Source organism: Neovison vison, chromosome 1, assembly GCF_020171115.1.
Source record: "Neovison vison isolate M4711 chromosome 1, ASM_NN_V1, whole genome shotgun sequence".
NCBI classification, from domain to species: domain Eukaryota; kingdom Metazoa; phylum Chordata; class Mammalia; order Carnivora; family Mustelidae; genus Neogale; species Neogale vison.
This window is the reverse complement of record NC_058091.1, coordinates 5,801,451-5,824,576: the sequence shown is the minus strand read 5'-3', so window position 1 is coordinate 5,824,576 and position 23,126 is coordinate 5,801,451. Positions and strand designations below refer to the sequence as shown.

The 23,126-nt window shown below is 38.1% G+C and overlaps 1 protein-coding gene and 1 long non-coding RNA gene across 4 annotated transcripts in view; one reads left to right on the top strand and one right to left on the bottom strand.

Annotated features, from left to right (window-relative positions):
- PRKN (parkin RBR E3 ubiquitin protein ligase) overlaps nt 1-23,126 on the bottom strand; it is a 1,310,068-nt gene that overhangs the window by 1,249,137 nt on the left and 37,805 nt on the right. The window lies entirely within an intron of this gene.
- Nucleotides 12,067-22,140, top strand: LOC122902745. 2 transcript variants are annotated; one of them, XR_006383858.1, is made up of 4 exons: nt 12,067-12,385; nt 12,473-12,583; nt 16,187-16,249; nt 20,619-22,140. It is a non-coding gene; the product is annotated as an uncharacterized LOC122902745 (long non-coding RNA). The 2 variants fall into 2 exon arrangements; XR_006383857.1 differs by lacking the exon at nt 16,187-16,249 and having other exon boundaries at nt 12,072-12,385.

Sequence of the window (23,126 nt, the reverse complement as noted above, 5' to 3'; positions counted from 1 at the left end):
CTGTATTCTGTTTGTGTAAGAGTCTTCCTTGGTTTGGTTCATAGGTGTTTGACTTTCAAACTAAAAAGGAGATGAAATGTATAACTGAGAATTCCAAGCGCAGAGCAACATTCAACGAAGAAAGAACAGTGGTTAGGGAGCACGGGCCTGCGCTGATTTCAGATGCTCAAGGCTAAGTCAGAAGCTCAACAAGTTTCTGACGACATTTCTATGAAAATTCTAATGCCTAAATATACCAGGCAGAGAATAAGATAAAGTAGAGGCTAAAGAATAAAGAGAACTAGATAACATTGGGGAGGCAAAGGGAATGAAGACATGGAGTCCTAACCACATTACTGTTAGTTGGGATTGATTAGGAGGCCAAGAGGCAGCAGGATCTAGCACAATGGAGAACCCTGAACACAGTGGTGTCTTTACTAGACACAATCAATGGGGTTCTAGGCTCTGCCCTCTAACACCTGAACATTCCTGTGTCCTGGAACTCTGCAGTCAGTAAACCAGGCTTATTAAATACGGCAGGATTATGGCTGAGGGAATCAACTATTCATATCTCTGTATTTGGTATGTTCTCTAGCACTTCATACTTTTTTGCAAAGCAGAAAGAAAGGTTCAGATAAGTAATCAAATGTGAGGCAGGAAAGATAAAGGTACACACTTGGAGAGGTTTAGAACAGAACTCACACTTGGAATGGAAAACCATACTTGGAATAGAAAATCTATTTCAAAGTCTGGGGCTGGGGTGAAGGGAGGTTTGGGGGGGGTGACTTGAGCTGAAGAGAAGGAAGAGGAGAGACCAAAAGCCTTAAAATGAAAGGACATGGAGCACCCTGGATTGGGAGAACCTGGGAGCAGAGTGCCCCCGTGTCCAGCTGTTCCCCAATGTGCCTCCATCCCTACAACTCATTACCCATGAACAACCTGCAAGCCAGTGGTTCTGTATTTATTAGTTAATACTTACTAAAATGTCTTTTGCTGTCAGAATCACTCAAAACATTTCACCTACGTACTGACTTTCAATACAATAACCCTCTGAGGGAGGCACTACTACCGTCCCCATTAAAAGTGTGGCAAGATAAGGTTAAATGCCTTGCTCAAAGCCACAGAGATTTCCATTCTTCCCCGAAGAAGGTGGTAGGAACTTGACCACCTTGTGTGGAGAGGAGCACACACAGGAGAGATTTCATCACCCCAAGGAAAGCACTCAGTAGAAGACCATGGGGATTTCCCTCCGAGTTGGGGTTCTTGAAAACACACCCCCATGATGTCTGTTTGGTCAACACCATGTTAAAACTGTTGCATGTCCAGGAGACATCACAAAAATAAGAGCATTTAAAACTGTTAAATATTTTAACATGTAAATTTCTTTTTACAGGTTGGGAAAAAAACAAAACAAAATAAAAAAGAAAAAAAGGCACCATAATTGGATTAAATCCCTGCTGGTTCCTAATAGATAGAAGAGAAGTGTGTACGCCCAGAAAAGGACTTCTAAGACATGTTAAGAAACAACTAAGGTTGGAAGGTAAGTTTCCTCACCCAGAAAAGAGACAACAGAATTGAAAAATAAACAAACAAACCCTTCTGACTAAAAACCACAGCCAGCTCATGGTTGGTTACATGAGTCTAAGAAGAAAAGACCAAACTTTGGTTGGGTAAGGAGGTGGCTGCATTCACTGATTTGCTACCATGGTGAAGACCTGCCCAACCTCTGATCATTCTCAGCTTATTCCTCTATTTCTAAGGTATCTCTAGGGGAAAAGGAGGTGGTAGCTTTCATTTTTATCATTCTCAGATGCATGTTTTTTTATCCTGTGATTAGAATAAAGCAAGTTTCTGAGGGCCATTATAATAGCATATAGGTTCTAATAATATCTGTGAATTAATACCCTGGATTTTCCACTAATTGAGGAAAATAATGAAATTGACAAAGGAGCTAGAATTCCTTGAAAAACAGATAGGAACTATCAACATTCATGTATACACAAGTGCCACTCCTTGTCAAAAACAAGATGTAGAGGAGCCTAGGTGTCTCAGTTGGTTAAGCGTCTGGCTCTTGTTTTTGGCTCAGGTCATGATCTCAGGGATGGGAGATCACACCTGCATCAGACTCTGAGCTCAGAGGGGAGACTGCTTGAGATTCTTTCTCCCTCTCTCTTTGCCCCCCAACACACCATGCCTGTACTCTCTCCAAATAAATAAGTAAATATTAAAAAAAAGAAAAAGAAAGAAAACAAATTACAGCCCCCGATTTCCTATATCTCTGCACAGCACTTAAGAGATCAGTCCTAACAGAGTGAAATGTTCAGAAAGGCTGAGAAAGCTGAGGAAATAAGAATATAAACCAATTCAGTAAGTGAATTAAAGTGTTCGCATATAGTATGCCATTCTATAATGTTTTTATGTTACAAATAAATTGGGGATTCATCATTTTTTCTGCAAAAACTTTTACAAAGTCCAATTTCAAAATTATGTCAGTTTAATTTAAAAATAGAAATCTCATTTTTAAGCTAAGTTGGTAAATTTGTTAAAAGTATCACAGTAAAACAGGAAAATAATTAATAAAAAGCAGTCTCCTGGTAGAGGAGGTACCTGGTACCCATAGCCTGTGTATTAAAATTTAACAAGTAAGCACTCACATAATAAGCAGAATTTCAGGACAAACAAACTCAACTAATTCTTGTTTCCATTATAAACAAACATTGAATTTACAGGTACAACACAGATGACATATTAAAATGAGGTTACAAAGTACTTAGGATTATGAATTTCAACCTATATTAATAAGAAGAATGAACACATCAGGTTACTGCTAAGCTCCATCTAATTACTTACAAATTAATTGAGGACAATATAGAAAATTATCATCTAAAAGACACTCATGATAGTACTACTAAGGAAGTGCGGAGCCTCAATTATCCATGCTAATTAAGAAAACTGGCTAATCCTATGCAGTGGATAATTTAACAATTCTTTTTATTGGCACAGATTATATGTCTGTGTGTGACAGATTTACCTGAACATTTTGTTTTTCTCAGTTCAGGAGTAAAAATAACTTTGCGTTCCTTGCGAGATCATAATGCAAAGCCAGGATATTTTTTTAAGATTTAAAATGGTAAATTACAAAGTATATAATCCACACGTGGTATAGTATATAAAATCTGACTGCTGTTTATCTTTTAGTTAAGCTTTCAAAATACATTTAACAAATGCATTTAAGGTAAATGAATTGTGATAAAAATAAAAAGATTAATTTTTTTCCTATTACTTTGAAAATGTCTCAAATTTAAGCTATACAAAGTATCTTGTGAGTCACCATCATTTCATTTTACAGATAAAAGTCATAATCTTTAAGAAGTCACACATGGAGTTACACATGGTAAGCAAACAGCTATCCTATTTTTAAGAACTATTTTTAAAACTACCTATTACAAACATGTTTTGAGTTCTTTCTCACCCCCACTCTCATTCTCCTTTCTTCCAACAAATAAGTACTACCAGTAAAAATGTAACTGATTAAATAAACTGTACGCCAATAAAGTAAGCTGCCATTATAGACTTTGTTAGACTCTTGGATATTAGTCTTGGATATTGTTAGACTCTTGGGTTGCTGATCAGACTCTCAATTACAACATCATGTATTCAAGTAACATTCAGCACCCAACAGAGAAATACAGCACACACAGTAATTAGGAACATGCACACCAGAAACTTACTGTCTGCGACGGAATCACAGACAGTTCACACTAACGACGGTTCACACTACGACGGTTCACACTATGACGTTCACACTACGACATTCACACTAACGACGATTCACACTAACGATGGTTCACACTACGACGTTCACACTAATGACGGTTCACTCTACAACTTCACACTACAATGGTTCACATTAACGACGGTTCACACTATGACGTTCACACTACGGCGATTCACACCATGACGGTTCACACTACGACAGTTCACACTATGACGTTCACACTATGACAATTCACACTAACAACGGTTCACACTACGATGGTTCACACTACGACGTTCACACTACGAGGGTTCACATTAACAGCTATAACAGGAGACAAATTATTTACATGGTTAGTGCCTCCAATACTTCATCTACAAAATGAGGATAATATTAGTCCTTATCTCTTAGAGCTACTGTGAAGATTAGATAATCCATAGGAAGGGATTCATACACAGTACCTATAGCAAATATTGACACATACTCGATCTGGCACAGACACATTAGCTCTTATTACTGCAAAATATTTATTTTCAAATGAAAATAAATTTTAGACAAAAGAAGGAAAAAAACTGAATTTTTTTCTCTAAGAGAAATGTCACACATTTCCCACAGTTTCTTATAATGATTAAAACAATGACAAAACAGGGATGCCTGGGTGGCTCAGTCAGTTAAGCATCTGTCTTCTGCTCAAGTCAAGATCCCAGGGTCCTGAGATCGAGCCCAGCTTCTGGTTCCTTGCTCCAAAGGGAGCCTGCTTCTCCTTCTGCCTGCTGCTCTCCCTGCTTGTGCTCTCTCTCTCCCTCTCTCTCTCTGACAAATAAATAAAATCTTAAAAAAAAATGAATGACAATACATGTTCTTTGAATAATTACAGTAAGGATTTTCAACTGGTGTGAAGGGTAGAAGTGGAAGATATGGATTCAATAAGACATCTTTTAGTCAATACTTTAATAGAATACTATACTTAGAAAATGAAAAAGTTCATAATTGTAACATTAAAATAGGCAACTTTATTGTAAAGGGGGCATGGATTTAAAAATAAAGATTTAAGATCAGAAAAGTACATCATCCCACAAGGTAATACCCAAACACCCCCTTTACCTTGTTCTCTGCTCCTGCGCCAGCAGAACACGGAGAGCCCAAATACAGACGCGAAGCTGCAGGAATGCTCAGGGCCAGCAGTGGCAGAAGAGGCCCTGACCCAGGATGTGTGCTCCCAGCACAGGAGAGGCTGCCCAGGGGGGCAGTTGCCAGAGCAGGAGAAGGCCGGGCCCTGCAGGGGAGGCAGAAGAAGGGAACGCAAGATCCCAGCAGATGGAGCTGAAACTCAGTCTGTTGTGTGCCATCCACAGTCAGATCAACAACTGCAAGGCAGCCTGGCCTGAGTTCCTCACCCAACACTCCTACAGAGCCTAAAGGTGGAGACAAAGGGTACGCTAGGAAGTACTCAGCCCGGCCACTCCTGCAGCATCTCGGAGCCTCGAGGATATAACCTGGCATGTGGCAGGCACTAGTTTGTAAGTCGCGCTAATGATCAACGTTCAAGTTCTTTAAACACTGCCAACATGTGTCAACTTGCAAAAAACAATGGACTCGGTTATAATCTGAATCTATTTGCTTAGAGTGACTCAAGTCTGTGGAATCACGGGAAATTCCTAGGAGGCCCGGGGACACGAAAGGAAAGACAGGAGGGAGAGACTCAGTGGCGTGCTCCCTCTCTTCAGCAGAGACACTTTCCAGGCAGGTCCTTCAATCTGGGAGGAGGCACTGATGATGATGATGATGACGACAAAGATGATGGAGATGAAGTAACAACATACTTGGACTACAGTAATGATGTCATTTGTACTTTAAAAATTTATCAGCATTTCAGAACGTGAAAATAAAGGCCAGAGGGGGTAAACAATTTGCCTAAGTTATAGGAATAACTGAAAGCAGTGAGTTTGGATCTCAGGCCTCTAAACCCCTAAAGTCAATGCTTTTATCCTGCTCTACCATCCTCTCCACCGGAATGGGCATCCCATCATCCCATCATTGTCAAAGAAGCCTGAGATTCCTACCTGTGAAACTAAAAAATGAGTAGACATCTTTTTTTCAAATAAACATGTTTTTACATGTGTTCACATCTGAACAGATTAATAGTAACAAACTACCAGAGAATATAAAATGATTATATAGATTCCACCTAGTTGAAAACATTAACAGTGGTGTCTTCTTGAGTCAGAAATCCCATTTAATAATATTGTGTTTTAAAGGGGGCTGTTTATTTAGAGATCTGGATGGGAAGCTAAACTTTAGAATTAAGGAATTCTGATTTAACTGTCACTTATGTAACTATATTCTTTCCAACACCATTTCCTAATTCAGGAAGGTTACTCTCATTCGCAATCTCAAAATTTCCCCATATGTGCCATTCATTACCAGTCTCATACTTAGTACCCCCTTTTATGTATGTGAAGGTCTGGATGCCAGTAACTCTCACTTCCCGACACAGATGCTTGCAAACATAAGCCATCCCAGGTCACGAAATTCGGAGTGCACTGCTGACTTCAGAAAACTGACAGGCAAACGGTATGAATGAATCTGCAGCTACTTCTCTGCATCCACGCTCAGGTGGCACCAAAAAGGACGATCCTAATATTCCAAAGCGTAATAATCTTGTAAGGAATCATACAGGGGTGAGGAATGGGGCATGGGGTATGATATACTTAGAATGTTCTCATTATTTTCCAAATTGAAAAAAATGGGCATTTAAATATTATATCTGAACCATAAATTAAGATTACCACCGTGGAAAGCAAACACACCACTTCAGAAGCACATTTAATATTTACAAACTGAAACAAAATAAGACAAGAACCAAACTCCCTTCCTTTGTGCTACTGAACATTTGCAAAACCTAAAAGTGTGCTTGGTGAAGTGGTTAATATATACAGTCAGATTTAAATATCGTTTCGAACTCCAGGTCATCACGTGGATGCAGGTACGTACACAGAACTCTATTTGTCAATTTCAGATTGCTATGGAAAGTGCTGAATCCCATTCTTTCAGGGGGATAGAAAACATTTATAATAGTAAAAGCCCCACAGCTACATCTTCTTGTAACTCACGCTAAGAATGAAAAAAAAATCTTTATGACAATAACAAGAAAATGAATTTTCGTTTTCAAAGGCAGCCTGTACCATCACCGGCTGTCCTGCCACCCAGCTCTTCTGAAGGCACTCAGGCCCTTCACTGCAATGTCTCAAAAATCAATAGCAATTTATTCTCTCTTTGGACCCCAAGCAACAAAAGTAAATAATACTGTCACCTCTAGTCTGCCTGCAGAACATGGTCACAAAACAGCCTTGCCACTAAAATACAACCCTATGCAGCTCTTTATCTATGCCGGTGCTGTTGATTGTATTGGCTTTCGTAGGGGACAAATACTTCAGCAGAGCCACACAAAGAGGTCAAGCCCTTGTACCTTAGCCAGACAGAATGCTGGGGCCAGAAATGAAAAGAAATCTTGACATCCACCCAAGCTTCCCGCTTCGATGTGGCAGGTTTCACGAAAGGAAAATGAAAAAAAGAAAAAAAAAAGTTTTTTGTTTTTTTTTTCTTTTCTTTTCTTTTCAAGACTGTTAAAGCTAAGGGGAAAAATATGCTATCAAATACATCATATTTATAATTTTTCACTATAGAATTTTTAAAAATCACCAGGCTTTCCGAAATAACTAGCTGAACCATAACATTTTGCAGCTAAAATCTGTAAGTGATTTTTATATTATCTGACTGATATAAACATTAATCTATAAACAAAGACTTAAAAGTGAAAGTTCTACTTTATGCTCAACAGAGCAGCTGATACCAACATCACCTAATAGTACAAGATACTCCACACACTCTAGAATATTTAAGGTGGCATTTCAAAATAACAGAAGTATTATTTAAGAATAATCTAGTATAAACCTATCCATCTTCAGATAAAGGAAATCAGGCCCTATATTTAAAACCTGAAAGCTAGGCTACTGAAGAAGCAGGACTCAAATTCAGTTCTGACATCCTTTTCTCTCTACCGCTTATTGATGAGAAGTTCCATACAGGCATCCTAAAGAAGGGCCAGTCATTTTGATGAGAACAGAAAGCCAGGATCCTCGGGGTTATAAATTATTTCTTAAGAAAAAAATCAAGGACTCTGGAACATTTATGCAGTAATCCAAATTTTCAAATCATAAAAGAATTTATCAGTCATACTAGAAATATTTACTAATTATCTGTTGTATACTCATCACTAAAAGGGTCTAAGAAAAAAATATATACAAGTTTGAGAACTGTAAGACAAAAATAGAAAGTAATCAAATGTCAAATTATGTGAAGAATGAACAGAGACCTGGTCAAGGGCGGGGTGGGATCAGAAGGCGAGGACATGTGGGTGAAGGAGAGGGGACTCATCATCCAATCAGGCCCTGGGAGGCAGACACACTGGGGGCTGGAAGGTCCTAGTGGAAGCAGGCACCGCTGGCTCATCAGTGGGCACTGGGGCTGCAAAGTACAGAAGCAGGGGAGGGCCAGATGCTGGTAGCTCCGGAAGGACTTAAGTTTGATGTGGCAGAAACCCCAAATAATGTAAAGTTAAGCCTTTTACTTGGGAAAATCACTGTGGTCATAATTTGGCTCAAAATAAAACAAAAAACAAAAAAAAACAGAAAAACACAAAACAAAACAAAATACTCTAAAGGTATGGTCTTACTGGTCAGAAAAATATGACTTGAAATATTACTTAATTTTCTAAACCAAAATATTTTTCTTTGATATTTCACTTATACAACCAAAAGCACAACATTGTGAAGAAACAGATTCAAGACTTATGATACTGGTTTTCTGGTAAAATTAGTACCAGTAAACTAAGATAAGGGAGAAAAATCTCCGAGTCCTTCATTTTTATTTTGTGACATTAACTACTTCAGCAAAAAAAGAAAAAAAATGGAAAGCCCAATTGGAAGTTTTGATAACTCAGGTTTAAATTTTATACTTTGAAGAAGATATATTAAATTGAGATATAGTCCATCTATAAAAATATGAAGCATCTTAAGTTATGTTTCAAAATTAATTCAAAATTAAATTTAAAACAATCAGGGGCACCTGGGAAGCTCAGTCCATTAAGCATCCAACTCTTCATTTTTGGGTCAGGTCCCGAGATGGAGCCCAAGGTCAGGATTGCCCTCATCAGCGAGTCTGCTTGAGTTTCTCTCTCTTTCTCTCTCTCCCACACCCCTCCCCATTATGCTTTCTCTCCCTCTCTCTCTAAAATAAATAGAAATCTTAAAAGAAAGAATTTTAAACACTTCTTTCAAATTTTAGAAAATTCAGAAGCTTTGTAGAGACCCAACAATTTTTTTTTAAGCATTCATTATAGAAAGTTAGGGATAATACAAATCTATAAAACACAAAAATGCAAATAATCACATGAAAGCCTGTCTACCAGAGATGTCTACTGCAACATATGATATATGCCTCTTTCTGATTTAAAAACAATCTACAGCAGAGATATAAATATCCTACCTATAATTTGACAATACATATCAAATGTCATGAAATCCCACCAGAGAATACAGTAACACAGTAACACCACTCATAAGAATTTACCTTAAAAAACCAAAATTGGAGATGTGGACAGTAGTCTAGCAACAGGAATGTTTAATGGGACATTGTTGGAAAGAGTGAAAGTTGGAAACAATCTTATCCAAGAGCAGGATATTTAACAATTACTTTATAAACATATGCAGACTTCAAATATTGTCAGAGTTTATCTATTTTCCCTATTATCCTAACTTTTGAAGAAATACTCCTAGAATGTTTATAAATTAGTAATGTGCACTAATTAATTTGTAAACATTGAATGATGGTGATGGAACTGGTCCTAATGTTAAATGACTTTGAGGCAGGAACCATGTGTGTCCTGCCCACCCTTGTAGATAGAGACCACAGTAAAAGCAATAGAGGAACTGGGGTATGAAAGAGAAGTCAGACTGTACCAAGACAGGGAGAGTGGTATTGGAAAGTCATTTCAGGCAGACTACATGGCAGAAATCCAGAACCCGAGTCCAGGGAGCACACGAGATGCAGACAGTTGTTGGAAGACGAGTGATGGGATGCAGGTGGAAGTGGGACATAAAGCAAAATGGTAATATTATGTTGGGGTCAACTTTTGAAGGATCTTGTGTGGAAGGTATGCTCTTTGGAATTCATCAGATAAGCCAGAGTCAACTTGGGCCAACAATGGCATCAGTATTCTAGATACCAGAATTATTATAGAAGACAGATAGGGTTGAGACAGTAGGAAGAGAGACAAGAGGCCAAACAAAACTAAAGAAGCCATCACAACAATATCAGGCAACAAATAATACCGACTAGAACAAAACAGGACAATGGGTCTGGAGAGAAGAAAACGGACAAAAGAAACACTGTGGGGTATAATCAAAAGAATTGGCATATAGGGGGCACCTTGGGTGGCTCAGTGGGTTAAGCCTCTGCCTTCTGCTCGGGTCATGATCTCAGGGTCCTGGGATCAAGCCCTGCATCAGGCTCTCTGCTCAGCGGGGAGCCTGCTTCCTCCTCTCTCTCTCTGCCTGCCTTTCTGACTACTTGTGATCTCGGTCTGTCAAATAAATAAAATCTTAAAAAAAAAAAAAAAGAAATATGTGAATATTAAAAAAAAAAAAAAGAATTGGCATATAAGACAACGAGGGTTTCATGGTGTTGACCCTATATGGCTAGGGCAGTAATAAAATAAAGAGGGTAACACACAGAGAGGGCAATTTGGGGTGGCAGAGAAAGAAAAGCTTATTTTTAAATACACTGAATTTGAGGTAACTCCAAGAGGATGATGTTCAACCAAAAAATGAAAATAAGGCACTGTAGCTCAGAATGTAGATTTTGGAAGTACTCAATATACCGGATTGGGTGAAATCACATGTAGACAGCTTTTAAGGTCAGAAGCAAACCACAGTATGCCACTTACAGTATCGATAATAGGTATAAAATATCTAAAATAAAAATCGCACAGGACCTACATGAAGAAAGCAGTAAGCTAGGGTAAGAGATGGAGGGAAACATCTTAACAAATAGAGAAATATGATAGGGCTGTATGGGAAGAATAACTTGGTTAAGGTGATCCATTCTCTAATTAATCTGCAGATGGAATGCAGTTCTAATAACATCTGCAATATAACTTTGGGAAGCTTAGTGAAGTTATTCTAAAGTTATCTGGAATGAATTTCTGAGAATAACTATTTTTAAAAGAGGAAGAAAGAAAAGAGAACCCGACTGAATGGACAGTAAACATCTTACAAAAGCGCAATAACCTACTGACTCATAAATGGAAAGATGACGGGATGAAAGTCCAGAAATAGACACAAGTACATGTCATTATTCAAATTAAGAAACCCTGGATTTCAGATCAGCAAGGGAAGAGATCAGTTAATAAGAAGCAAAATATAAGAAATTCGGTCTTTCTTCTGAGATGGGTTGGGGACAATGGAGAGAGTAAGCTTTTCACAGATGGAGAGGAAGACCTCAGGGACAGAAGTACAAAAGAGAATGTTTGTTTACTGCAAAGTTAGGGAAGTCAGGGAGTTGTGGATTCTAGTGAATGTTTAATGCTGGAAGAAGCAAAAAATGAAGTCACTCCCTATAATGAAATGAAGCCTTTGTAGAGGAAAATGTCAAGAGGAATTATTTGACTCTGATGATTGGGACAGCTCTGGAGAAAAGTCTTGATGAGCTCTAGTATCTGACTTATGGGAAATGAAAGGATAGCAGAAGTAAAATAAATAAATAAGTAAAACTTCATTGTCAGAGAGTGGGCTTGCCAAGTTTAAGATTTCTGAGTTGTCAGTTCTGAGAAATGGCATACTAAATCAGACTGCAGCCAGAAAAATGTCTGGCCAGGATTCTGACAGGTCGGTAATGTAGGCTCTGACGTTCCCAAAGAATTACCTGAGAATCAAGGCAGAGAAGGGAGGGCAGTGAGGTTGAGAAAGTCCTCCAGGACTGCAAAGAATGGGACTGCGGATAAACAGATAAAAGGAAGTGCCTAAGATATATTTTGAGCTTTGACTAGGGTAAAAAGTCCCTGACAAGCAAATTGTGAGGCTGATGTGTAATTCATCTTTGCACAGCATCTAACACACAACATACATTCCGTAAAGATGGATTCAAAGTCGGTGGATGCTGAAGATCATGCTGGAAGAAATCTTGAAAACCTGAAGCCCGCCCTGCCATCTGACCACGGGCATGGGAGAGAACACACAAGAACAGCAGCCGCGGGACAGCACACGCACACGTACGCGCCCTCAGCAAGAGCCAGCGAGGCTCAGCCGAAGAGGACGGGCAGAAAAGCTTCCTTTTACAGTAGGTCAGTTGGAAAGGGACCGTTCAAGGTCCTCAACAGCTGAGCTGGGCGGGAGGCTTGCCTTTGTACCTTTGGAATGAAGTTACTTCATTAGTTCTGCAAAGGTTCACTTATTAGTTCCTCCATTCCTGGTGGCCCTTCCAGCTCTAGACAAGGGTCCTCGCCAGTAAGGGCACTGTGGGCAACGAAAGCCACAGACAAAAATACTCTTTGCACCTGAAACTGTAAGAAAAGTCAACATTTTGGAAATGGTGGGTGAGGCAGACTCTGGGGGAAAAAATTTTTTTTCACAACCACGGTTTATTTCTGGATTTCAGTTTGTTCTCTCAATCCCACAGGTCTGGAACTCGGTCAGAGGTGCCCGGACTCAGACCCATGTGACTGGTTTAAACTCGAGAGGCAATGTGGCAATCCTCAGGCAGACCCTTATTCGCACCTGCATCAACTCAGTAAGTACTGATTAGCTTGCAAATTTCTTTGAAAAGAAGCTTATCTAGATATCTAGGTAAAGAGATTCAAAGGACTGCATGTTTTTAAAACCTTTATTAAGAGCTATAATACGCATTCAATAAGCAGCATGTATTTGAAGTATATAATTTGCTGTGTTTGGACATAGGAAGGTTCCCATGAAATCACCACCACAGTCAAGATAATGAGTAAATCTTCCCCCGAAGAATCCACCACCCCTCTGTAACCCCCCCACCCCCACCTCCAGGCACCTCGCAGCTATTCTCTGTCCCTACGGATTGGTTTGTATTTGGGGGGACTTTTACAAATGAAATCATACAGTTTATAATTGGGGGAGGGCTTCCACCTTTTACATAGCATTACCCTTTACCCAGTGAAGCTTGCTTACAGCCACAGTCTTTTTCATACATTTGCCTCATTTGAAAAAAGACTTTTTTTAAAAAATTTGCACATTTACAAACAAGTTTTCTTCATGAAAATTATACACATTAGAAAACTAAAGTCAGGTTTATTGAGTTAACCCCAAATGGCCACTATTTTTTACAATATGGGACACATTTTAATGTGTCGTCTGGTCTCTTTCCTGCCACGTCATGATTTTTGAAGTCATTCCCGCCGTCCCATGTACCAACAGTTCACTCCTTTTTAAACGCTGAATCCTATTCACTTGTATAGATATACGAAAATGTGTTTATCTGCCTGTTGATGGTCATTTAGGTTACTTTCAGTTTTTGCCTATTACAAATAAAGCTACCATCAACATTGGTACACAAATCCCCATATGGACATAGGCTTTCATTTATCTCAGGTAAATGTCTGGGAGTGGGAAGGCTAGGTCTCCTACAGTAACTGTACATTTAACTACAAATCTGCCAAATTATCTCCCACCAAAAGTGCTTTTTCCATTTCCAATTCCACCTGTGGTGTATGAGATTTCCTGGTGTAATACATCCTTACCAACTCTTGGTACAACCAGTCTCTTTAATTGTATACATGCTAACAAGTACAGGACGGCATCTCACTGTGCCTGAATTTGCATTTCCCTAACCAGTGATGGTGAGCATCTTTTCACGTGCTTACCTGCTGTGTGTATCATCTTGTGTGTGTATCATCTTTGCCAAAGTAGATGTTCCAGTCATTTGCCTATGTTATATTTGGTTTTCTTATTTATTGAGTTTCGAGAGTTCTTTATTTATTCTAAATATAACTTCATTCTTAGATATGCCATTTGCGAATACGTTTTTCCACGTCTTGCCTTGTGTTTTCATCCTCTCACCAGTGCCTTTTGAAGAGAAGTCCACAAAGTCCTATTCATTGTTATTTGTTTTCTTTTACAGATCAGGCACTGGTGTTGCATCTAAAAAATCTTGCCTATTTCCCAAAGTCACGGAGAGCATGTTCTATGTTCTTCAGTGAAAGTTTTACAGTTTTAAGTTTTACATTTAGGTCTATGATCTATTTTTAAATTTCTGTATATGGTATGAGGTGCAGATTGAGATTAAATAACTACTTTTTATCTGACGGTGATGTTAAAGATCTTCCGATCTGACCCTTTGCTTTGTAGATGTTATGTACAGTATCAGAAAGTGACACAGTTGAAGTGTCTAAAAAAATACACCGATGAAGCAGATGTAAGACCTAAATTCAGATCTAAAAGCTAAATCTAAAGCCTATAATATCATTAGGTCCTCAGCATAGCCTGGTTACAGAAAAATCCTTGCAGGTTCAACACATGCTGATTTGGAAAGTGATGTTTACCTGTTAATGTTATCTACCTTCAAAGTGCAATTATAAAAATAGGCATAATAGTAAAAAAAAAAAAAGTTTTATTGAAAAAAAGAAAGGGGTTATTATTTTTAAAGAGTGTCTCCTCTGAGAGAGGTAAGTAACACACTTCCTGATAAGGTTGCAGCATCAGTGTCTCAACCATCCCAGGAGACAGTTGGGGACAAACGTTGACTGATATTTGATACTACTGCCTTTTTCAAAAAAGGGCAGATGCTTGGGTCCATCAGTTAACATGCTGTTAAGATGCCTGGGGCGCCTGCATGGCTCTGTCTGTTAAGCATCTGACTCTGGATTTCAGCTCAGGTCATGATCTCACGGTGGTGGGACTGAGCCCACAGCCAGCTCTGAGCTGGGCGTGGTGTCTGCTTAAGACCCTCTCCCTCTGCCTCTGCCTCTGCCTCTCTGCTTCTCAGTCTCTCTCCCTCTCTAAAAAAAAACTAAATAAAACCCAAAACAAACAAAACGGCAAATGCTTGGCTCCAATATCAATGCCAAACAAGCAAGAGGGATGACAGAAGTGTGATGCCCCCAGGTCATACTGCCTATTCTGCCGCTGACCCAGGAAACCTCAAAAGAGACAGCTCTGAGTTGGGCTCAGGCCTTGAGCTCAGCAGTCAGTGTCTACATTTTAAATTCTCCCTTGCTGTAACTGCTTTGGCCGCTGAGTATATTTCTTTTACAGTGTCAATGTTAAAATATCACTGTCATCTAGGTTTTGTCTTTCTCATTTCTGATCCTATTTCCTTTCATATTAAAATATTATTTTCTAATATCCCAAAATTATGAAATTGATACAAGTAGTTTTCTCTTTTCTTCCTCAAATAATATTAAGACAAATACAATAACAAGTTACTATTTTAAAAGTAGGTAAAATGCAGGAAGTCTCTTCTTTGGCCTCTTCACACATTTTTTGAACAATTCTAAAAATAGTGAAGGTTTCTCTCTGCTTAACAGCACAAAACAGCACGAGACTCTCTTATTTCATTTTTGTTCCATCAAGAAAATAATAAAGTGGAAGAAAAAGTAATATATCAGCAAAAAATACAAAACTTTATCAAGGATAAATTCTCTTACACATTTCTAACTCTTTAAAGTTTTAAGATAAACATAACTCGGGAAAATTTTATCATGAAAATAAAACTGTCATGACAGAAACAACAACAACAGCAAAACCTTAAAGCCATGTTGGATGCCTAGTGTCGATGTAGGGTGTATTTTTTATATGTGACGACATTTTAGGACAATAATCCAACTATACATATTCATCAGCCTTAAAAAATATTCAAACACTTTGACCCAGTAAATTCCATTTCTCTGAATCTACTGGAAAATTTCAAAAACAAATCCTAAATCTGGAAAAAGCTTCACACACAAAGATGCACGTAGCAGTATGATGTATAAGAGCAGCGTACCAGAAACACCGCAGCTAGCCAACAGTGAACTGATTAAATAAAATACAGTCACTTCACCTGCTGAATCATTACACAGGTATTAAAATCACATTTGCAAACAAAATGCAATAACCCTGTAATAGTAAATAAAATTTCCAGATAAAAAACTGTGCAAAGATAATTATATTAAAAATGATTTGTAGAATCAAAAACACTGTGAAGAAATCTACTGGCACTAAAACTTGAAAAATAATTTTACTGGGGCAATGAGAGCACTAGGATTTTTATTTGTACTTTACTTTTTACAAATTTTTTAGTGAACATTTATTATTTTAAAATGTAAAATATTTGGTATTTTTAATAAGAGAGTCAGGAAATACAAATCTGCTCACGCTTCTCCTACAGTGACGGGGAGCAGCCAACCTTGTTCTACACGGTGCTGTGCAAAAAGGCCGCCACTACCTACAGGTAACTATTTCAATTTAATTAAAATGAAATAAAACTAAAAATTTAGCTCCTCAGTTACACCTACTACATCTTAAGTGCACAGTCATCGTACATGGTCAGTGGCTACTGTATCAGACCTCAGAGAGAACGATTCCATCACGCCAGAAAATTCTATCGGAAAGTGTTGCTCCAAATAATTGGCACAAATTCTTAGAGGATACAAACACCACAGAAAGGAGGAAGATCCTGAAGTTAGCCTGTGCTGACCCAACAACCTTGGTCCACTGAGGGGGCCTAACGTACAGGATGGAATATGCCGTAGAAACGACTGGCTCTAGGTCAGCAGCGAGCCATCAATCATCCCTTATGTATTATGTAACTATTCCCTGGGATGTCATTTCTGATATCTAATAAATTCATAACAAATATCAGGTCTCTTAGAGGTTTATGAACTTGAAAAATCTAGAATCCATGCCAAAATGGAACAATTCCGTCAACAGGCAGCTTTCTCAGGGAGTAAATAAATTTGTCTTTATGTTGTAACACTAGCTTGACTTGGAGGGGCAGGACCACAGGAAACAGAATTTTGGCAATAATGGTTTTCAAACTATTTTTCCTTATAAAAATTTCTGGAAAAGAAGGTAAAAATGAAGGAATTTTTCTGAAAACTGCACTTCTTTGTAGCATCAAAATCACTTAAGTGAATAAATATTTAATAGTGGAAAAATATACATCCTTCTTTGAGAAAGTAGCATAAAAGCAGTAAGAATACAATTCACGGTTCATCATTAATGCTAGTTTTGTCAACTGCAATATTTTATGCAGCTGGTAGTCCATTACATATTACGCATTTCCCATTAGAATGTTTATTTAATTTTCTTGATTTGCCCTCATCATTGTATAAAGATGTTCCAATCAATTTTAAATTAATAGGCTGCCTTCATTTCGAATATGCAGACTGCGTTTTACTGACATATTGTGCACACTACAAAAGGCCGATTATCTTTGCTGGAGTATGCCAAGACCCTCTGATTTTTCAGCGCTTTTCGCCCTTGAGATTTAAAACTCAGCTCTTTAGCCAAGAAAATCAAGGCAGCATAAACTATAACTATTAAGACTTAAGTTGCATTTTAAAGTGTTTTAACTCCCCACAGCTTTCTATACAATTCAGAAATCATGTATATTTTTAAAGGTTACTGAATGCTCGTTCGAGGTGGGAATTTTATCCCCATAGCAATTTATATCAGTGAATAACCTTAAAGTGTAAGCCTAATGATGGCCTTTAAAGTGAGTCTATTAAAAGAGTCAGAAAAGTCGGCAAAAAAATAACAATATCTGGAGTCAGAAGGCTTGGATCTGATTACCAATTCTACTGATTCTTTAACCTATTTCCTTACCAATAAATAAAATGGGGCTAGTAAAAAAGCATACTTCAGGGCGTGAGGATACAGGGCGTGACACAAGGAGCGGGTTACTTATTTTAAACTCTGATCAACATTAATAAGGTAAATTATTTGACACAAAACTAAAGCAAAATGGCTATGGTTAAAAAACAAATCACAGCAGGATTTAAATTTATCTAGTAATATGAGCAAACAGATTTGTGAAAAATATAAAGTAAGTATTCCTTTTTACTGAATATGTCACTAAATAGAGCTTTCTAGGACTTTTTAAAGATTTATTTATTTATTTGATAGAGACAGAGAGTGTGTACAGGTGGGGGGAGGGGCGGAGGGAGAGAGAGAGCAGGGGAAGCAGGCTCCGAGCTGAGCACAGAGCCCGAAGCAAACCAGAACTCCATCCCAAGACCCTGAGAACATGACCTGAGCCAAACCAAGAGACTAATGCTCAACCCACTGAGCCACCCAGGCATTCCTCTAGGACTTTTAAAATGTAACCATGTTTATGAAATAAAATTAAAAAGATCTGCAATTCCTATAAATTGCCTCTTTGATATTGCTAGGTCAGAAATCTCTGACATCCTCCTTCTCATATTCAAGTCAGCCCACCACTGACCAGCTGTTCACCTCTGAGCAGTAAGGCTCTCCTCTATGAGACAGGGGGGATGACACCAACTTCACAGTGCTGTTGTAATATCTAAATTACAATGCTGTGAAGATGTCACACGGAAAATGTGTACTATAAAGGATCAATACATGTCTACCATAATCCTGACATAGTCAGTCATGAACACTACTTGTCAAGTCCTCTGGTGTCGCTTTTAAGAAGGGCACTAATCCCATCATGAGGGCCCCACCCTCATAACCTCCACTAACCTAGTTACCTACCAAAGGCCCAACACAGTAGGGGATTAGGGCTTCCACAGATGAATCTGGGCCCAGTGGGACAAAACTGAATGTACAGCAGCAGCTGGCACTGGACTGGTCCTGAAAATGGGCAGCAGGGGGGCAACTGTTTTATAACCCTAACCAGAGCTAATACACCTTCATAATCTAGGATAAACAGAAAAGAAGACAAAAGCTGTGTGGAGAAGGACTTAAACTATATTCCTGAGAAGAAGGTGGAGGAATAAACAAAGATAAGAGTCTTTTCTGGGGAAGAGTTGCCTTCTACTTTTCCCTTGTGGAAAAGAGATGAGATAATGCTGGATAAATTTAAGATAATGTTCATATATGGTCATGCCTCTTTTTAACATAGCCATCCTACTGCAGAGGCTATGTACCTTAACGTGATGAAAAAGTAATCACACTGTTGATTACGAACAATCTATATGAAATATAAAAAATTAACCTTCTGAGAAATTATAACAATTTGTTATTGAAGATGTGTATGTAAATCTTTCCACCTGTGTTACTTTTTTATACAGGCCAAACTTAGCAGGAATCTCTAATTATTTTAACAGTGGGATGGCTTAACAAGGGTGTTGCTGGCCCACAAACGCAATTCGATTCTCAGCATGACTGCAAGAATGACAATTTACAACCTCCAGCCACAAGTAACTAGGAATATTAAGGTCTTATTAATTTACACAATGGAGAGCACATTGCTCCTAGATTAGTCAGAACAACAGAAAAGGAACATTTGAGGACCCTTGTGTTAATACAATACTTATTACGTGGTGCTGGATTTGGAACATAAACGTTACGATGGATTCTAACAGCTCTGAAGCATTTACACGTTCCTCTGGTCAAGGCAACTGTTAAAACCACTCTGCTCATACCAGAGAAGGATTTCACCTAAATAAGCAGCCTCAATTAAAAACCAAGCCACAAGGCATATACCTAAGTTAAAATGGTATTTACTAAAAAAAATTTTTTAAAGGGCATTTACTATTTTACATCTAGATAAATCTCATAGACAAGATGTTGACTGAGAGAAACAAGACATAAAAGAAAATACAATGTGTGATTCCAACTACATGAAGTTCAAGAACAGGCAAAACGCATCTATGGCGATAGGCATCAGACGGTAGTTAATTTCAGCGGGAGTATTGATTGGGAGAGTGCGTGAGGAGGCCTTCAAGACCGGAGCCTTCATCTTATTATGCTCCATCTTAATCCGAGGGGTGAGAACGTGAGTGTGTGCATATGGAAAAAGTCTCTGAGCTCTACACATTTGTGCATTTCACTGTCTGTGTGATATACTTCAATTAAAATGAAAAAAAAAAAAAGAAACAGATTTACACCATTAGATAACTACCTAACAAAAATGAGTAACAGATCAATAATACTAGATAATGCTCTAATAAATACACAATAATCTTTATCATTAATAAAATGATAGTAAGAACCAAGCGTGCACCCACTTAGGATGTTTTAAAACCCATCTCCTTCCAGCACAGCCTTCCACACTTTACATTTCAGTGTGGCTGCAACTCCTAATCCTCCTGCCAGATTCCTGCAGAAGCCAGGCTATTGATAAAACAATTGCTGCGCCTGTAAAGAGTTTTATTTGCTCTCGTTCCCCATCAGCTTAATACAAAGAAGAAAATATACTTGAAAAGGATCAAGTTCTATAAATAGGACTAAATGATTATGGAGTAGGCATCTTTATAATTGTGTTTTTACCTTTTTTTCCTAGTTGTTTCTCAAGGAGTACAGCTGAAATTGAACCATAAAGCTTAGCTTGACAGAAAGGCATTAGCCTACCACACTAAACCACAAAGATAGGAGAGACAGTTATTTATGAAGAAACACTGTTTGCTATTATCCTTCTGAGATTCTACAAAGGGGCTAAATATTGATGTATTTCCAAGTCACCTTTCCCCCACTTCTTGTATTAACAAGCTGGAGCAGGTTTTAGATGCTCCTAATTTGTCAAGATCAGGTGAGCAGAACTGTAGTACAGAGCACACGGCTCTCACTCCTACAAGGGCTCTGTAACCCTGCAGGTCATTAATAATTCATGACTCTTTCTCGGTTCACAACAGGGGCATTACTCAGAGGGCATCACTCTTACTGAAAGAAGTTAACGGCCATGGGCAGACAAACAACACACAAGTCAAACAAGAAGAAGTCCCCTATGAATCTGTGGACATTTAAGACCTGTTCAAGAGCTCCGATTGCTATAGCCGCCCCTGCCCACCACCAAGAAAAGAAAATGCTCAGCATTCTTCACCTATATTTATACTGCCTGTTGGGTCCAATCTGACCATTTTTAGTACTATATCAGCTGTGTTAACTCAATTCTTTTCAAATCACTTCACTCTATAGTATGTTGAATCAGCCAATGCTACTGGGTGTGACTGTGCTATGTTTACTTAGTTTCTACAAACTAAACTTTTTGGCAAGAATATGACATCCACCATAACACTGGAACTATGGGGTTCCACATTATTTATTCATTAAGGAAATACAAAGGATCCCAATGTCTTATGATTGAAAACAAACAAGTCCCCAGGAAAAAAAAACATCTTTTACTGCCCTCCTCCATATGTTTAGCCCCCTGGGTATAATGTAGACCAATACTCTATAAAACCCATCTAAAATAACAGGAGTTACGGTCTCCGAAACCTACAGGGAGAATCAGGCTAGAGTTTAAGACAATAGAACAGGGCAAAGCCGGAGCTTGTGACTGAAGGTCCTGTTTGAAGTCATCTCAAAAAGACAAAACAAAAAACCAAAACAAAATACTGCTAGGCCAAACATGCACATGGGGGTGTGGTCTTGAATCTTAGATCCATGGCTCAAATCAGAAGAAGATTCAGATGAGGATGTATTCCTTCCTCTAAATGGAAGACATTCTTGTTGGTTAAATCAGAGCATTCATTTTTTTTCTTGAAGATGTATTTGAGGAAATACACTTGATATTGTTTAGAATGTAAGACAAATCAGGTTTCAAGCAAAGCTTGAACTTTCTGAATATCAGTAAAAAGCAACCTTGCTCTAAGAAAGAATAATAATACCTACAATTGATGGACTGCTTAGTATGTGTGCCAGGTACCATTCTAAGCACTTTGCATAGATGAACACATTTCTACGGCTCACAACAACTCTACAGTCTAAGTACTATTATTACCTCCATTTCACAGATGGAAAACTAAGCAGACATAGAATGGCTAAGTAACCTGAGCACAGACACACAGCTAGTGAACAATGAGGCTGCTATTCAAACCTAAGCCATCTTTCCTCTGGGCCTGCACTCACACACGGCTGTGCCTCTTAGCTAAAAGCACTATCCATGTACTCCCTGGGAAAGGACCATCAAGGGAAGGGAAACACTTTCATTCATTAGCAAGACTGAATCAATTTGGGGGGAGGAAGGGAAGAATGCCTTACATTTATTCCATACAAAATAAATAGAAATTTATCACCAAAATCACTACATAAATGACAACTTGCTCAGGACTAAGCAAGAAAAGGCTTTTAGACAATCTGTAACTGAATAAAATTCTTGGTAATAATAATTAATAGATATCAAATCAAATCAGTAAAAATTTGATACAACAACTATATATTGCTTCTGTCCCTTACTTGAAATCGACGTCTTTGGAATCTGTGGCATAAATATGAGTCTATGTCCAATAAGATGTTCATCCTTATTTCTTCTTTTACTAATGAAATGCCCAGGACAGAATAAGTAGAGAAATTACATGACCTTTGAAAAACATTGCTTTTTTTTTTTTAATCGATAATTACAAATTTTAAATTCTACTGATTTGATGGGTACCAAATACAATTGACAGACTTCTCTCTTGGCACTGAATATTAAGCCTTCATGTTGCAATGAATGATTTTAGTCATGAAGGATAAGATGTCCCAAAAAATTGAGTCTTTGGTAGCAATATTATAATCTTTTACCTTGGGTGTGTTCCTCCCATTGACCTCTTTCAGAATAGATAGAACTTCACCAGAATCAAAGTGAGTACATTATTTATTCTCTATATGTGGTAAGCATTAGATAACAGGGCATCTTTTCACATAGACACAAAAAGCTTCCTTTAGTAAAATCCCTTACTATATCTACAGATGTAATTATAAATGTAAAGCTAAAGCATTTCAGATCATCATAAACGTAAAAATATTTTTCTCAATTTACACAAACTTAAAATAAATATGGGAGATTTTAGCACAAGATACTTCACTTTTTTCGGAGAATTAAAGATACATGTGACTATCTCATAACGGAAAGAGCTACAGGCATGTTGCGTAACAGATAAGTGCCTGAAAATGTCAACTTTTTGTATAATTCCAAGAGTATGTCCCAAAGGAAAAAAAAAGCATAGCCTCAAAATTTCAAGATAATAACAGTCGATATGATTAAATGCAGGGTTCCCCCAATCAGTCTATCCCATTAGATAACCCAAGAACAAAGCATTTATAGTTAGAGAAGTTTGAATAACACTTGAAGAATCAAAACATGTTTATCCTTTTAAGGGCTCTGAGAAGTCTGCTTAAAAAAAAAAAAAAAAAGTTAACTTTCTTAACCCCATATTTCT